Source organism: Neofelis nebulosa, chromosome 3 (genome assembly GCF_028018385.1).
Source record: "Neofelis nebulosa isolate mNeoNeb1 chromosome 3, mNeoNeb1.pri, whole genome shotgun sequence".
NCBI lineage: Eukaryota > Metazoa > Chordata > Mammalia > Carnivora > Felidae > Neofelis > Neofelis nebulosa.
Window position 1 is genome coordinate 13,380,821 of NC_080784.1, and position 15,048 is coordinate 13,395,868.

At 35.9% G+C, this 15,048-nt stretch overlaps 1 protein-coding gene across 1 annotated transcript in view; it reads left to right on the top strand.

The window, feature by feature from the left end:
* TENM3 (teneurin transmembrane protein 3) overlaps nt 1-15,048 on the top strand; it is a 2,564,262-nt gene that overhangs the window by 1,196,896 nt on the left and 1,352,318 nt on the right. The window lies entirely within an intron of this gene.

Here is a 15,048-nt window from a genome sequence, read left to right on the forward strand (position 1 = left end):
GTATCTTAGCCTGAGGCAGGGAGGGTGAGGCACAGGATAACAGCTTTCAGGTTTAAGTACCCAGCCCAGGTGAGGAATGAAAAGAGAGGCAGGTAGACTTTGCTACTTTTACCTTGAGTTACTAAGAATGACTGAAGTCAACAATTGCAGACAATGAAGAAAACCAGACTCAACTAAGTAGGAGTCAGGAGCTGAGATCCAAAAGCATTTTGAGAAATGGGAGATGGTTGAATGTGACAAACACTGCGAAGAGATTGAGGAGAGATGAGGTTTGAAAATTGCACTGGCCCTTGGGCTTAGTTGTAATGAGGTAGCCATAGACCTCACTGAAGGTCAATTCTTCCCCAGCGACAAGGGCACAGAGTGGACTAGATGAAGTTGAAAAAGGAGTCTTGTGAGAAGAATTGGGGGCAGTACGTACAAGAAAACATAGTTTGTGACGAGGAATTAAGATCAGGAATCTACTGGTCAGATCATTTTTAGTGCTTGTGACAATTTAATCAGACTTTTAGGTTATGCTAAAAAAAATCACTGGTCTTGAAATAACTTCATTTGCACTAGAGATCTACTTAGTCTATAATTTCCACTGTATTTCTTTTAATTCCTTGTTTATCTGCTTGTCATTAGGCTAAAAGCACAGAAACAGATACCTCTAGGAAATCTCAAACTAACCCATATACCTAGAACAGAGAGGACTTAAAGAGAGAGAAATCAAGAGAGCAAGGAACTGAGGCAGTACGAAGAAAAGAGGGAGACTATGAGCACACAAGGATGTGCATGTGCATACACACACATACACACACGCACAGATGCGTGTGATCACACACACACACACACAGCAGGAAGAAAGGCAGAAGATACTAGGACCAATAGGTTTGCTGTTCTTTAAACTTTGTTTATATTCATGACTATTTTCTAACTAAAAAACCTAAATTTTGGACTCGGGAATTTGCTGGTTAGTCAGCAGAAACATGTTTAGTATTCTCACTGTATAATCTATTACTCTATGATATAATATTTGATAAAAAGTAAGCGCTTTTAGTAACATAAAAATAATTACAAGGAGAGGTAACGATTCAGCATCTAGAGAGTTAATGATTAAAAAAATACTACATTCGTTTAAAATGTGCCAGCAGGCATTAAATCTAAAATCCAGTAACTTTTAAATCATTCCTCTGTGCAGACGCTATTAAAGGTAAACTTGTTTTCCGACTGGGGTAAGAGACCATTGTGGAACATTCCATCCTGTGTGAGGGCAGAGTTACATCAGGAGGCTATTATGGTCATGCTAGCACCAGGCATTGATAAGTGTGAAATTATCAGCAAGTGAACAGTAGGGGAATACATTTTTGCATCAAAGGTGCCCTTTACTCCTCAACCAGAAAACCAAACTGCTGATTCAAATGAGCAGACCACTTAAAATTAAGCAATTCTTCATCTGAAAACTCCATATGCTGTATTTAACTACCTCTTTCTAGGGATTTGCCCTTTTTTATTTTTTATTTATTTATTTATTTATTTATTTATTTATTTATTTTTTTGGTAGAAATCGCTTTTAATGTCCTAGGGAAATTTTAGCGTTAAAGGTTTACATTAAACAAAAAGCAGCGGTAGGATGTCCATGGTATTTGGAAACGATGTTTAATGCAAATTTACGAAAAGGGTAGATGTCACTCTGGGTCACTCCTGAATATTCTTTTTGGGCTTTCTCTGTAGGCTATGCAGTCTCAGCTAAACGTTTTGAAGAGGAGGAATCAAATAAATTGCCCTATTTTGGGTCTTTCTCATCTGTATACAGTTGTACAGCTCTACTAGACCTGAAAATTGCCGAGAGACAAACTTTAAAAAAATAGAGTGCTTTTGAGGCAGAAAATTGCTTTTCTGCAGTATGGTCTAAAGGACAGGAACTGACAGGAGGACAAGAAGTTGTCACCATGCAGTGATATTGTAAAGCATATCCTCCATAACAAAGAGAACAATTTGTTTTTATTTTCTTCCTTATTAGACCACAAAAGGATTCGGCGCATTAACGCTATGGCTTTGACGTAAACCCCAGAAAGGAGATGCACAATTAGATTTTTGAAAGTCCGTCTTTAACCCACACGTGGCAGTTAGTTTCTTGGGAAAACAAATAGCTTAATATACTAGATCATTCAGTATTTCTCAATTTCTTCACTAGCCCTAAATGTTTGGGCTTTGGGATAAAATATAAACTTACTGTAGATCGCCTTGGTTTTTGTATATGTAAGTCAGTTCCTTAGTAGCATTTCAACACGGCTCTTGTAGTTTAATATACAAAAAAAAAAAAAAAGTATTTTATGTATTTGGATTGTCCCCTTGATATTTTTGGGAGATTTTTTTATGTGGTTTAATTTCCATTTTTATGGTAGTATGAACGAAAAATGGGAGAAAATATGTCTTTGGTGTGTTAAGGGATTTGAAACTCCTTTGGGCCTGTTATCATGTTAATGAGACAGTTGAGAGATATCAGGGTTTTGTGTATTAATCTTAGCAGGCATTTGCACACCAGAACTGCTCATTTAGAGTTTTAATGGCATTAGCAGTGAATTTGCACAAAATTAACAAAAAAATGGCTGCACATTATGGATCCATAATACCAAATGTTTATTAAAACCCATTTGTAGTATATACACAGTGAACCTTATCTAAGGATAAAATATTTCAGTTAAGAATTTTTTGTACAGCTTTGAAATATTTTGTTTACATTGTTCATACAAAGGCTTTTCTAAATAGTTTTTTTTTTTTTAAACCTGATCAAGAGATCTATTCCAATGTTAATATTCTCTGAGCTCAGTAATTCTTTTCTAAGTTTAACAGAAAGCTTACTTACATTCCTTTTAAGACCTGTTTGTCTCACCCCACACTGATCCACAGATGTGCACAGGGCAGTCATACCAGTAGAGTTGACTAAGTGGAAATGAACACCAGCTGGACATTCTTCACTTCTCAACTTTTACTAAATTATTGAACTATAAATTCATAGAGTGGAAGGGCCTTGAGAAATCATCCCGGCCTGCACTCAGATTCCTTGTGAAGAATCACTCCCATATAAACAAAGAGACTCATCCTTCTGTTTTCTCATGCTAAATTATATTAGGTGTGCTGAGTACCAGTGATCCCAATTTTTTTTAAGTTTACTTATTTATTTTGAGATTGGGGGTGGGAAGGACAGAGAGAGGGAGAGACAGAACCCCAAGCAGGCTCAGGGCTGTTAGAGCAGAGCCCAATGTGGAGTTCAACCCATAAACCATGAGATCATGACCTGAGCCGAAACCAAGAGTAGGACGCTCAACCAACTGAGCCACCAAGGCACCATAGATCCCTTTTTCTTAAAATTTCTTTCTTCCAAAATATCTGTCGTTTTTGCAGCACACATCTTTTTTTTTTTTTTTATAAAAGTCATTATTTTTTCATTCAACCAATATTTCTGGAATATCTGCAAGATATGGTAGTAACCACATACTACAGATACTCTATAGACCCAGTCTACTCTCCCAGAGATTATAATTTAGAAGAACATGAAATTAGAGCTCCTAATGGACAACTTTGTTCATCTTATTCCTCGCTGTAGTGAGACCGAAGCTAAGATGATCCATAGGACTTACGTTCACCAGTCACTCTCCCTGGGGACAATGCATTGACCCTTCTGTTTCTAGATATTTATTCTGACCTACCTTCATTTTCCTGTTACAACAACAATAAAAATTCCCTAAGACATATATCCTCGAATGGGTATAACTTTCTATACATAATTTTATGAGTTCCAGTTTCTTTAAACTATACCCTACCCCTTTGTTGGAAGCATCTGAGTCTTATCAGTGCCTACTTTATTTTTTTTTCAACGTTTTTTTTTTTTTTTTTTTTTTTTTTTTTATTTATTTTTGGGACAGAGAGAGACAAAGCATGAACGGGGCAGGGGCAGAGAGAGAGGGAGACACAGAATCGGAAACAGGCTCCAGGCTCCGAGCCATCAGCCCAGAGCCCGACGCGGGGCTCGAACTCACGGACCGCGAGATCGTGACCTGGCTGAAGTCGGACGCTTAACCGACTGCGCCACCCAGGCGCCCCAGTGCCTACTTTATAGACTTCATCCACGGGCAGTGGCTGCATGTTTGGTGAATAACTAATGATCATGTTTCTATTCTGACTCCTGAAGGAGAGTGCCTAAGAGATAACTACTTATTGATGGGACTTTTATTGGAGTTCTGAGTGACTTAGCTATCATTTATAACGAGTCCACATTTTGGAGGGCAATTGCAATTTTTCCTGTACAATTGAATGTTTACATCATTTCCCCTGGAATGTTAACAAGTGTCCCCTAAATAAATTTTGCATATGAATTTCACATGGAATCCATAATTGGGCCATCCTATAAATGCTACTCTGGGATTCTTCTAAAGACACATCCGGCAGGCAGGCCTCTGTCTTCATTAGACACAGATGTGCTGGGCTGCAGTGGTCCCAACGCTGTGGGAGTCTCGCTGACATGTTGCACTGCCTGTGGCCTGCTCACCTCTTTCCTGCCTGTCCATTGTAGTTGTAGCCTCTGAATCCTTTGGTGCAAAATGCTCCATTATTTTCAATTTGTGCTATGCCCATCTCCTGCCTAGGCCTATTAATCCATGCCAACCACAGGGACACATGGAAGCAGATGATTGCACGCTCAGCATCAACAGTGTTGAGTTTCTATCACTGATTCTGAGGACTTTGCCAGAAGTGTACTCAGAAGCTCTCAGTTCACAGATGGGCCATCTCACATCAGGGTTTCTGACAAACGTTCATGTAATAATGTCGGAAAGATCACGCAATGGCTCTCCGTGATAAATAAGACCAGTAGCTTTTATCGACCATTTAAAAATATTAATTCAAGAGTAATGTACCTTACTTAAAAAAGTCTTACTCTATAGAATGAATTTTTAGAAATCTTCACTTTTTCTGAATCTACATTTACTCATAATTATAAATGCACTAATAGAAAATTCATTTTTAGCTTGATCTCTTGAAGGTGTATCATTGAATTTTAATCCTGTAAAAGGAAGTTAAAAGCCATGGTTATTGAAAATCTCACCATTTTACACTCTTAATATTCTATATCATGATGTTTACATAAAGGATAAAATAGTCACTAAGGTAATAATGTTAATTTAAAAATGCTGTCAATGAGAGGCGCCTGGGTGGCTCATTTGGTTAAGTAGTCAACTCTTGATTTTGGCTCAGGTCATGATCTCACGGTGGTTAGTGAATTTGACTGCGCCCCACATCAAGCTCTGTGCTGACAACATTCAGCCAGCTTGGGATTTTCTCTCTCTCCCTCTTTCTACCCCTCCCCTGCCCACACTATTTCTCTCAAAATAAATAAATAAACTTAAAGCAAATTAAAAAAAAATGCCAAATAAATGAATTTATTAAAATTATATATTAAATTTATCTTAAAATATAGTTATATATTAACAGTTATATATTAAAAATCCTGTGTAATTTATGTAGAAATTGATCAAAAAGCAAGAAAATATGCACATAACTGTCACTTTTATTAATAGTTGTCTCAAACTATGTTTTTTTTTAAGTGTATTTCATTCATTTTGAGAGAGAGAGGGAGAGAGAGAAGGGGAGGGGCAGAGAGGGAGAAAGAGAATCCCAAGCAGGCTCCTCACTTTCAGCATGGAGACAAATGTGGGGCTTGAACTCATGACTCACGAGATCATGACCTGAGTTGAAATCAGGAGTTGGGCACTTAACTGACTGAGTCACCGAGGCACCCTGTCAAACTGTGTTTTAAAAAAATCAATACTTTTGGAAAATTTTTCTTTATGCAAATAGATTTAATACATTTTGACAATTTTATATTTAAAGTCCAGTTCTTCATATTACAAAGTAATTCATCTCCATATATTTATCAGATTACTGTAGGGTTATTTTATAAATTAATTGATTTGATTTATATCCATTTATATTAAATTTTTGGAATATTTTAAAATTCTGAGCAAGTTTGTACTAAACTTAAATCTTTACTACTTGAATCAGCAGCTAACTATTCACGTCAGATGTTTCAAAATTTTTACACATATTGTGATCCTGGTGTTACTTGTCCAAGGTGTATTTGAGGTATTTATTTGAGTGAATCTATAAATGTGGGCAAATGCTTAACCAGTTGGACACAAATATTATCGCAATTGATATGTATTAGTTTGTAACTATTATATGTTTTCCTACCTCAATTTGACATCCTAAAGGTTGGAATGGAGAAAGTGAAACAATATTTCCCATTAGTCAATGACTGAACTTATACTGACAAACAAAAATTAAGGGTCGTTGGACTACATTCCCAGTTATTCTTTGCCCAGAGTGCCAGGTGAAATTTTATTTATTTATCTTTTAAAAGTTTATTTATTTGCTTATTTTGAGAGTGAAAGAGAGACAGAGAGAGTGAGAGAGTGTGAGACGGGCAAAGAGAGGAGAGAGAATCCCAACCAGACTTCGCACTGACAGTGCCGAGCCCAACATGGGGCTCCAACTCCTGAACCATGACATCATGACCTGAGCTGAAATCAAGAGTTGGAGCTTAAGTGACTGAGCCACCCAGGCACCCCACCAGGTAGAACTTAAGACCTGCTCTCTTTGGAGACAGATCATTTTTGTTGGACTCAAATACTTGTGTCTGGTTTGGGAGAATTTCCCATAACCTGTCAAATAGTATGTAATAAATATACTCTTTCTATTTTTTTTTTACATTTAAAATGTATTAAAATCGGTCTTTCAGATATTTTTAATCCGTTGAATTTTCTGAGAAGTATTCTATAAAATGTATTCTCCAATTAATATGTTAGCCTTGCTATTGTTTATCTCAAGTTCCTGACCCTTCTCTTGGCTGCTTTATACATGACAAATAGCTCGCTTTCCTACTAGAAAGATTAAGGGTCAAAATGAGATCCTATAACTTTCTTCTCAGTATACGTGCTGTTTCAAAATTATCTGTATTTTCAGCCCTCTTCTTCTTTTCTATTATTTTCTTTCTTTTTTTTCCCCCCTCTCTCCCTCTTTCTCTTATGGTAAAATTGTCCCTCTGGCCTCTCCTTTCTATGATCATGAATGCTCTCTTTCTTGCTTACTTTGGGATTTTATTCTACCAATGAGCTCCCTCTATTAGCCATCATTTCCCTTCTTTGATGTTAAACTTGCATTATTAGAAACAATTCCAGATCCTACTTTCAATGGTAAGTCATTAAGAATTAAGTGTTTTAGGGGCGCCTGGGTGGCGCAGTCGGTTAAGCGTCCGACTTCAGCCAGGTCACGATCTCGCGGTCTGTGAGTTCGAGCCCCGCGTCAGGCTCTGGGCTGATGGCTCGGAGCCTGGAGCCTGTTTCCGATTCTGTGTCTCCCTCTCTCTCTGCCCCTCCCCCGTTCATGCTCTGTCTCTCTCTGTCCCAAAAATAAATTAAAAATGTTGAAAAAAAAATTTTTTAAAAAAAAAGAATTAAGTGTTTTATTACAACAAACGCTCCTTGCATGTTTGAAATTTTGGGAACATTGGCACTACATGTTTCCTTGTAGTTTGTGGAAACTAGATTTCTTCCAATTAAAAGAAAAATAATAGAATTTCATATTTGTTTACTTGATAATTCTGATTTAGCAGATTTAAGTATTCTGCCCTAAGATAAACCCTTCTTCTTAAAATCATGAAACTAAGTAACTCTTATTTAAAAATTAGTTGAAATCATTTCAAGGAGTAAAAGAATACAAGCAAACTTGGGGAAAAAGTAAAACAGACCCACCTTTAAAAAGATTAAGCAGCTAACCAGCATTTTTCTTGAAAACTTTCTATCAGAGTTAAATGACACTACTTTTCTTCATATCTAACAAAGAGCCCGCATACCTGCTCAAATGTCCTTCATAGTTTAATTAAAACAAAAGCAACATGCTACCTCTGTATTTACTTACTGTTTGCACTAACTTGGTAGTCACCAAGTGACTATGTAAATTGAAATGTTAATTAAAATTAAATAAAATTTATAATTTATTTCCTTAGATGTACTAGCCACATTTCACATGCTCAATAGCCATATGAGGCCAGTGGCTAACATACTGCAAAGTACACATTTATAGAGCCTTTATATCATTGCAGAAAAATTCTATTGAGTAGTTTTTCTTTAAACTTGTCAGAACCTTTATGTCCTCTTCTGCATTAAGTGATGAAAAAAAACTGGCTTAGGGAATTGTTAGGGAGGTTATATGAAATCATATACATGAGGGGTACCTGGGTGGCTCAATCGGTTAAGTGTCCAACTCTTGGTGTTGGCTCAGGTCGTGATCTCTCAGTTTTGTGGGTCAAGCCCTGCTGGGGCTCTGCTCTGGCAGAGCAGAGTCAGCTTGAAATTCTCTGTCCCCCCCCCTCCCCCACTCGCTCTTTGTTTCTCAAAAGAAATAAACTTAAAGCACATACGTGAAAACTCATCGTCAAATAACATTTGCTGTGAAGTTTTTATTCTTTGTTTTGTCATTTCTTAGTCTGGAATCTTCCATATTTATGGCTATTCCTTAAATTGAGAAGCAGGTAACTGGAGTAAAAAAATTCATGCAATTATATAACAAAACTGTTCTTCTGATTTTTAAATTATTTTTATTTGAACTGTTTTTTACAATTTTACTTGCTTACTCTCCTCTTTCTCCAGGTGGTAGTCACTGGTTTTGTTTTTGTTTTTGTTTTCTGTTCATGAAAAATACCTGAAAGTTCTAGAATAATCCATAGGGATGCCAGATCTTGATTTTTGTGAAGTATCTAAAATAATGTTCTGATAGTGCTTGTTCTGAAAGAAAAGACGAAGATACTATAGACTATATAGCTATTAAGATATTTATCTGCAAGCATTGTACCAGTGACCAATAATCATTTACTTTGTAAGGCCAACTTAATTTATCAGTCTTTGCTTCCATTCTCACTTGTGCCAAGAATGAAGAGGAGGAATATATATTCCAACTTCTTTATCAAGACAGAGAAGTCTAATGCATAGAACCAAAGCCCTACAAAAACCAACAGCGAAATAATAACCCTTTAACTTTGTACTAAGTCAGTGATTTGAAACTAGTTGGAGATGTTAACAGCTAAAAAACTGGCTTCTAAACTACTGAGGTTTGACTTGGAAATGCTACTCTTTCACCATAAGTAATTGGAATTCTCAGAAGAGTAATAAGGAAGAAAGGGGGAGGGAGGAAGGAACAAAGGGACCAAGGAAGAGAGACAGAAAGGAAAACAGAGAGAGGAAGTGGAGAGAGGAAGTATCCGCAGTCATTTCCAAAAGGCTAAACTGGTCCTAGCCAATCCCTGCCTGACAGGGATCAACACTGTCTTCAGGATAAACTAGGTGGTTCTTTTAGTCTCTCAGTCTCTTATTTTCGCAGTTCTCTGAGCTAAGCTCTCAGGGTCAAGTACTCCCAGGGGAAGCCAAAAAATTCATACGTCCCTGTCATAAAAGAGCACAGGAAACCAATGAGTCAAACATAGACTAAAATTAGCCTTACAGGTGCTAAATACCCTATCTTGGGCAGCCGCCTCTTCAAGTAGAAAACAAACATTGATTAAAGAACCTAATAGAATGTTTTGCCTTGATAATTGCAGAAGCTGTGGGAAAGAATACACATTTTCCAAATCGAACTTTGCTAAATGAGGGTCAGTAGCTTTAAGCTTTTTATAGTAGGAGCTCAACCCTGCAGTAAGTGAATATTTTAACCACAGGAACACTGAAAATTCAATGATATTTTCATAATTGCAATTCGGATAGTCAATAAACACTGTAACCTGAAGTAGCTCACTTTGAAGAAAACTTGATTGCCTAGCTAAAAACATTGTACTACATAATATTAATAAGCCTAACTACTGAACTCTGAATATAATAGGACAATTACCTCCAGGAAGCATTAGTATTCATTATACCCAAAACATTAGTTTGTATAGACAGCTGCAGACACAATCCATGTAGAACAATTATAGCGCATCAGAGACATTCCGTAGAAAGTTATTTGAAAATTTCTGCACATCTTTGTTATCTGTCTCAGTTCTTTTCTTTTAATAATGCCCAGGCTAAATAAGAAAAAAAATATACCTATATACAGATATATATATATATAGATATAGATAGATATAGATATAGATAGATAAAATATAGGTGAGGAAACATAATATTGAACTCTAAATGAAATGTGGTAATCTACAGGATATGAGTTTATGCATATTTTGTTTCTTGTGTAGTTCAAATAAGAAATATTTCAAAGAAATAATATTGTCAAATAAATGTTAGACATTAACGGAACCTTACACTTGTCACTAAAATTTAAAACATCCTCCTCAATTCTTTGACTTCACTTTGGGCTATCAGTTGTTCTTTGTGCTTAGTTGTGTATATTAATTTCTAAATGTCGTAAAATGACTAAGAAAAAGGAAACATTATAACATTATAACCATTGTTCCCTATAGCCTTAGAAATAAAAGTTGGGGGTGTTGTTCAAAAAAGTAGTAAATACCACCCCAAATTCCTCAAATATGCGTGTTGCTTTGTAGAAACCAAACGTAACATGCAGCAATGACATCTCTCAAAAGTTCTAAATAATTGATCAAACCACAACGAAACCCCAGATAAGTAAAGAACTATTTAAAGGGGGAAATGAGATAGCAGAGCATATTAAATGAAGAGAGTAACCAAAGACAATGTCTGTATCAGAAAGATCAAAATTATACAGAGCTCCTTCCAACCTCCTTCATGCTCAGTGCTAAGGTATTGTAGCAGTGACTGGACTCTAATGGAGACACCTCAGATTTTGCCAACTGAGGGATTCTAGAACCTAGACTCTTTGAAATATATATTATAGGCCTTCAAGCAGGCCAACAGCACTGATGCAGAGAACAACTGGCATTGAGAAATCAGACAAAATCAAGTTTGAGGTTCTTGAGATGATAGCTATTCACTCTTTGTGTTCTTTGAAAGAGCATGTTTCTGCCCAGTGTAGTTAATTGTGTTTCATTTAAATCAATTCTGTAGTTATTTTTGTTGACTTTTAATTTGTGTTTTGTTATGGTCCTTTCAAAGGTTTCTAATGCTTCAGAATGAAAACCATGAGAACATCATGAATTTGGTTTAAAAATAACATGCAAAATATGCACTATACATCATCTCTATTTCTAGACACAGGTAAAAACAAGCTGACATGTGTTTTTTATTTTGATTATAAAACAGTGATGCCAATTTTGGAAGATACAGAAATGTAAAATTAAAAATTGTACATCACTCTAATTCTAGCACTGAAGAGAATAATTGTAAACATTTTGGCAAATTTTTAAGAACCTTTCTCTAGGCATATGTGTATAGTATATGTTTATTTAATTTGTTTACTGAATATCATATTTTGAGCATTCCTAAATATAGCAAACATTCTTGAATGCTTGCTATTGACTTTATTAACGCCATAATTTATTTAGGCAAGGTAAGACAATGAGTTCATTTTCTAATTTTTGTTACTCTTTAATTCATTCTGCAAAGAGTATCATATACAAAATTTTTATGCCAATTTAATTTTTACATTTTTTAATTGAGGTACAATTGGTATATAACATTATATTACTTTGAGATATAAAACAAAATGATTTGATACTTGTGTATGTTGCAAAATGATCACCGCAATAAGTCTCTTACCATACACAGATATGGGAGATTTTTTTCTTGTGCTGAGAAGTTTAAGGATTTAATCTGACGGCAGCTTTGAAATATGCGATGTGGGTTTAACTGTAGTCACCATTCTATACAGTACATCCTTAGGACTTATTTACTTACAACTGGAAATTTGGGCCCTTTACCCCCTTTCATCCATTTTGCACATCCCCAAAGCAACCACCAATCTGTTCTCTTTATCTATGAGTTTTTTTGTTTTTTTTGTTTTGTTTTTTTTTTTAAGATTTCACATATAAGGGGCACCTGGGTGGCTCAGTTGGTTAAGCATCGGAATTTGGCTCAGGTCATGATCTCATGGTCGTGTAACCTCTCTGGCCTTATGTTATGTTTGTGGGATGAGAGCATACTTTTAGCTATATGATGCAATTTTAATTTTTTTATGATTTTAAGTTTGTTTCTAATTCACATAAAATTCATTACTTTTAATTGATTCTCCATTATTCCATTACAAAAACAACGTAGATTTAAATAAAGACAAGTCGGTAGTAAGCTCATACCCTGAGTAGAAAAAAAATGTGCAGATGAATAACTTGAGTTGAATAATTTTACATTTTTGGTTTCCAAGTTAGCAAAGTGAAGCAGAAATCACACCATACACTTCTCAACAATATTTCTGTTAGGCGCGATATTGGTTTTCAGCAAACTTAAAGGTGTTTTACCTTCTTTTAGTTACTTGAAACTTGTAGGGAGAACAGATAAGCGGCACTCCATCCATCAAAACATACACAGAAATTACTCTTCTCTGATACTTGATTTCTACTATTGTTCAGTTCTTCTGGGTCTGAGAATGGAGATATGAGTATTCTGTACAAATTTGCTGAAGGATTTTATAGTAGTTCCTATGTCTTTATTTACTTTTCTTGGAAATGTCTGCATTTTACTTTAGACTCTGAGGACATTATAAACATAATTAATATGCAGCTACAGAGAAGCATATAGGAGAATAGCCCTGTTAGCCACCATTAAATTAGGAAGTGAATACAATGAATCAACAAAGTAAACCAATGACAAACTTGCTTAAAAGTACTTGAAGAATAAAATGGGACTCATAAAGGATATAAATCAGAAGATAAACATTCTTGTTTTATACATTTTCTGTATGTATTTTCTTACATGTATTCAGAAAATCACCCATTCAATGTTTCAGGTTTTCCAATTATAAATAAGTTTATTATACTTAGTATATAGAAATACAGTAATGATTAAAATGATATGATAAAAGTAAAGTATCTAATAAAGTATTTGGAGTAATTATGGGAACTACATAGCATTTAGATCCCATATATTATAGTTTGTGCACCTGATGCAGAGATCCTCTCTCAAATGGTACATTGATGTAGTTATATTATCTAAGGTCAAAATACTTACAGGGAGAAAGAACTCACAACCTCTTGAGCTATATGTGTTTAATTTAAAAATGGGGGCGCCTGGGTGGCTCAGTCAGTTGAGCGACCGACTTCGGCTCAGGTCATGATCTCAATGCTTGTGAGTTTGAGCCCCACATCGGGCTCTGTGCTGACAGCTCGGAGCCTGGAACCTGCTTCTGATTCTGTGTCTCCCTCTCTCTCTGTCCCTTCCCCACTCATGCTGTGTCTCTCTCTGTCTCAGAAATAAATAAACATAAAAAAAAATGTCATCTGTTGGGGCGCCTGGGTGGCTCAGTCAGTTGAGCATCCAACTCTTGATTTTGGCTCAGGTCATGATCCCAGGGTCTTAGGATCAGTTCCTGCATTGGGCTCTTCACTGAACAGGGAACCTGCTTGAGATTCTGTCTCTCTCCCTCTTTGCCTGTCTTCCCCACGCACGCATTTTCTCTCTCTCTCTCTCTTTCTCTCTCAATAAAAAATAAATTAAACAAATAGCATTTATTACTCATCTATTGTGTATCCTCAAAGGGATACAAAAGAATTTTAAAGTCTTACTTTTATTTTCAAGTTTCTTACCATCCTTTTGAGGAGACAAGGTTGATACCTATGAAAGGGGGAGAAGATACCGCATGGAGGTAACCAGACTGACACCTTCTGGTGAAATACTAAGCACTGTGGGAATTTCAAGAGCTGCTCTGGACCCATGTGGGCCAGTCAGGGGGCTTCATGATGAAGGTGGGCTTGCGGCAAGCCTTAATGAAGACTTTTCCTACTGAAAGAAAATTCAGAGAGGCAGAATTAATAGACTAAATACAGTAGGAAATATCAAGAATATTGACTATGTTGGAGAAAAAAAGATAAAAAATCAAGTTGCATAGTTAGAATGGGACCAAATTGAGCATCTGGAATATATATATATATATATATATATATATATACACACACACACACACACACACACACACATACACACACACACATATATACATACATACATACATATACATACATACTTTCAGCCATAAAGAATTCTTAAACCAGTGGGAATTTTCCAGTCAAATAGAACTTCTTTGGGCTTAGTGACTTTAAGGAAATTGGTTGAGACGGTCTGTCACAAAGTATAACATCTATTTGCCATGGATAACATTTTTCAAAATGTTGCTATGGGTGAATTTTGCCTATTTTCCATAGTGAGAATGAATATTTGTCTTTAAAATAAACCCCCCAACAAAAGGTAGTAATATTGATGCTGTGTTATAATTCGTTTTTTATACACACAAGTCGATTAGTTTTTATTAAATGAAAACATTCAGCATTAGCCATTCCAACAAGATTATATCTAAAGTGATATTTAGTGAGTAAAGTAATGCTAAATCATAATAAACAAGAACCTCTTTTCCGTATTGTATTAACGCTCCAAGCTTCAACAGTAGTCAGTTTATTTAACGTCCTAAAGAAACATAAGGTGACTAGATATGTGGTATAAAAGAACAAAACAACCGAGGGGATTTATATATTTATGAAAAAATATATTTATATATATTGGTAACTAACTGGAGACAGAGCCAAACATCCCCAATTAATTCAGCACTCTTTGGCACAATTGGCACTCCCTGCTGAGAAGAGGCCCAGATCTGAGCTAAGCAAAAGGTCTGAATCGGCTCTTCATAGTTAGAAAGATGTGCCTCCCCAGATGAGTATTACCGCACTGCATTCTGGGGGCAGCTAACATTGCAAGTTGCTGGTATCATACTCAGCTAGTCAGTAAAGAAAGATCAAAGTGTAACCTTTCCCCTAAATTTAAGAAGAATCTGGCAATCGTGGATTTGAGATTTGTACATGTGTTTGCGTGTGCATGCATGTGCGTGCATGAATGTTTATGTATGGGGTTTATGTGCCAAATTGCTGAGTTTGGTAAAAAGAAAAAAAAATCCGTAAATCTT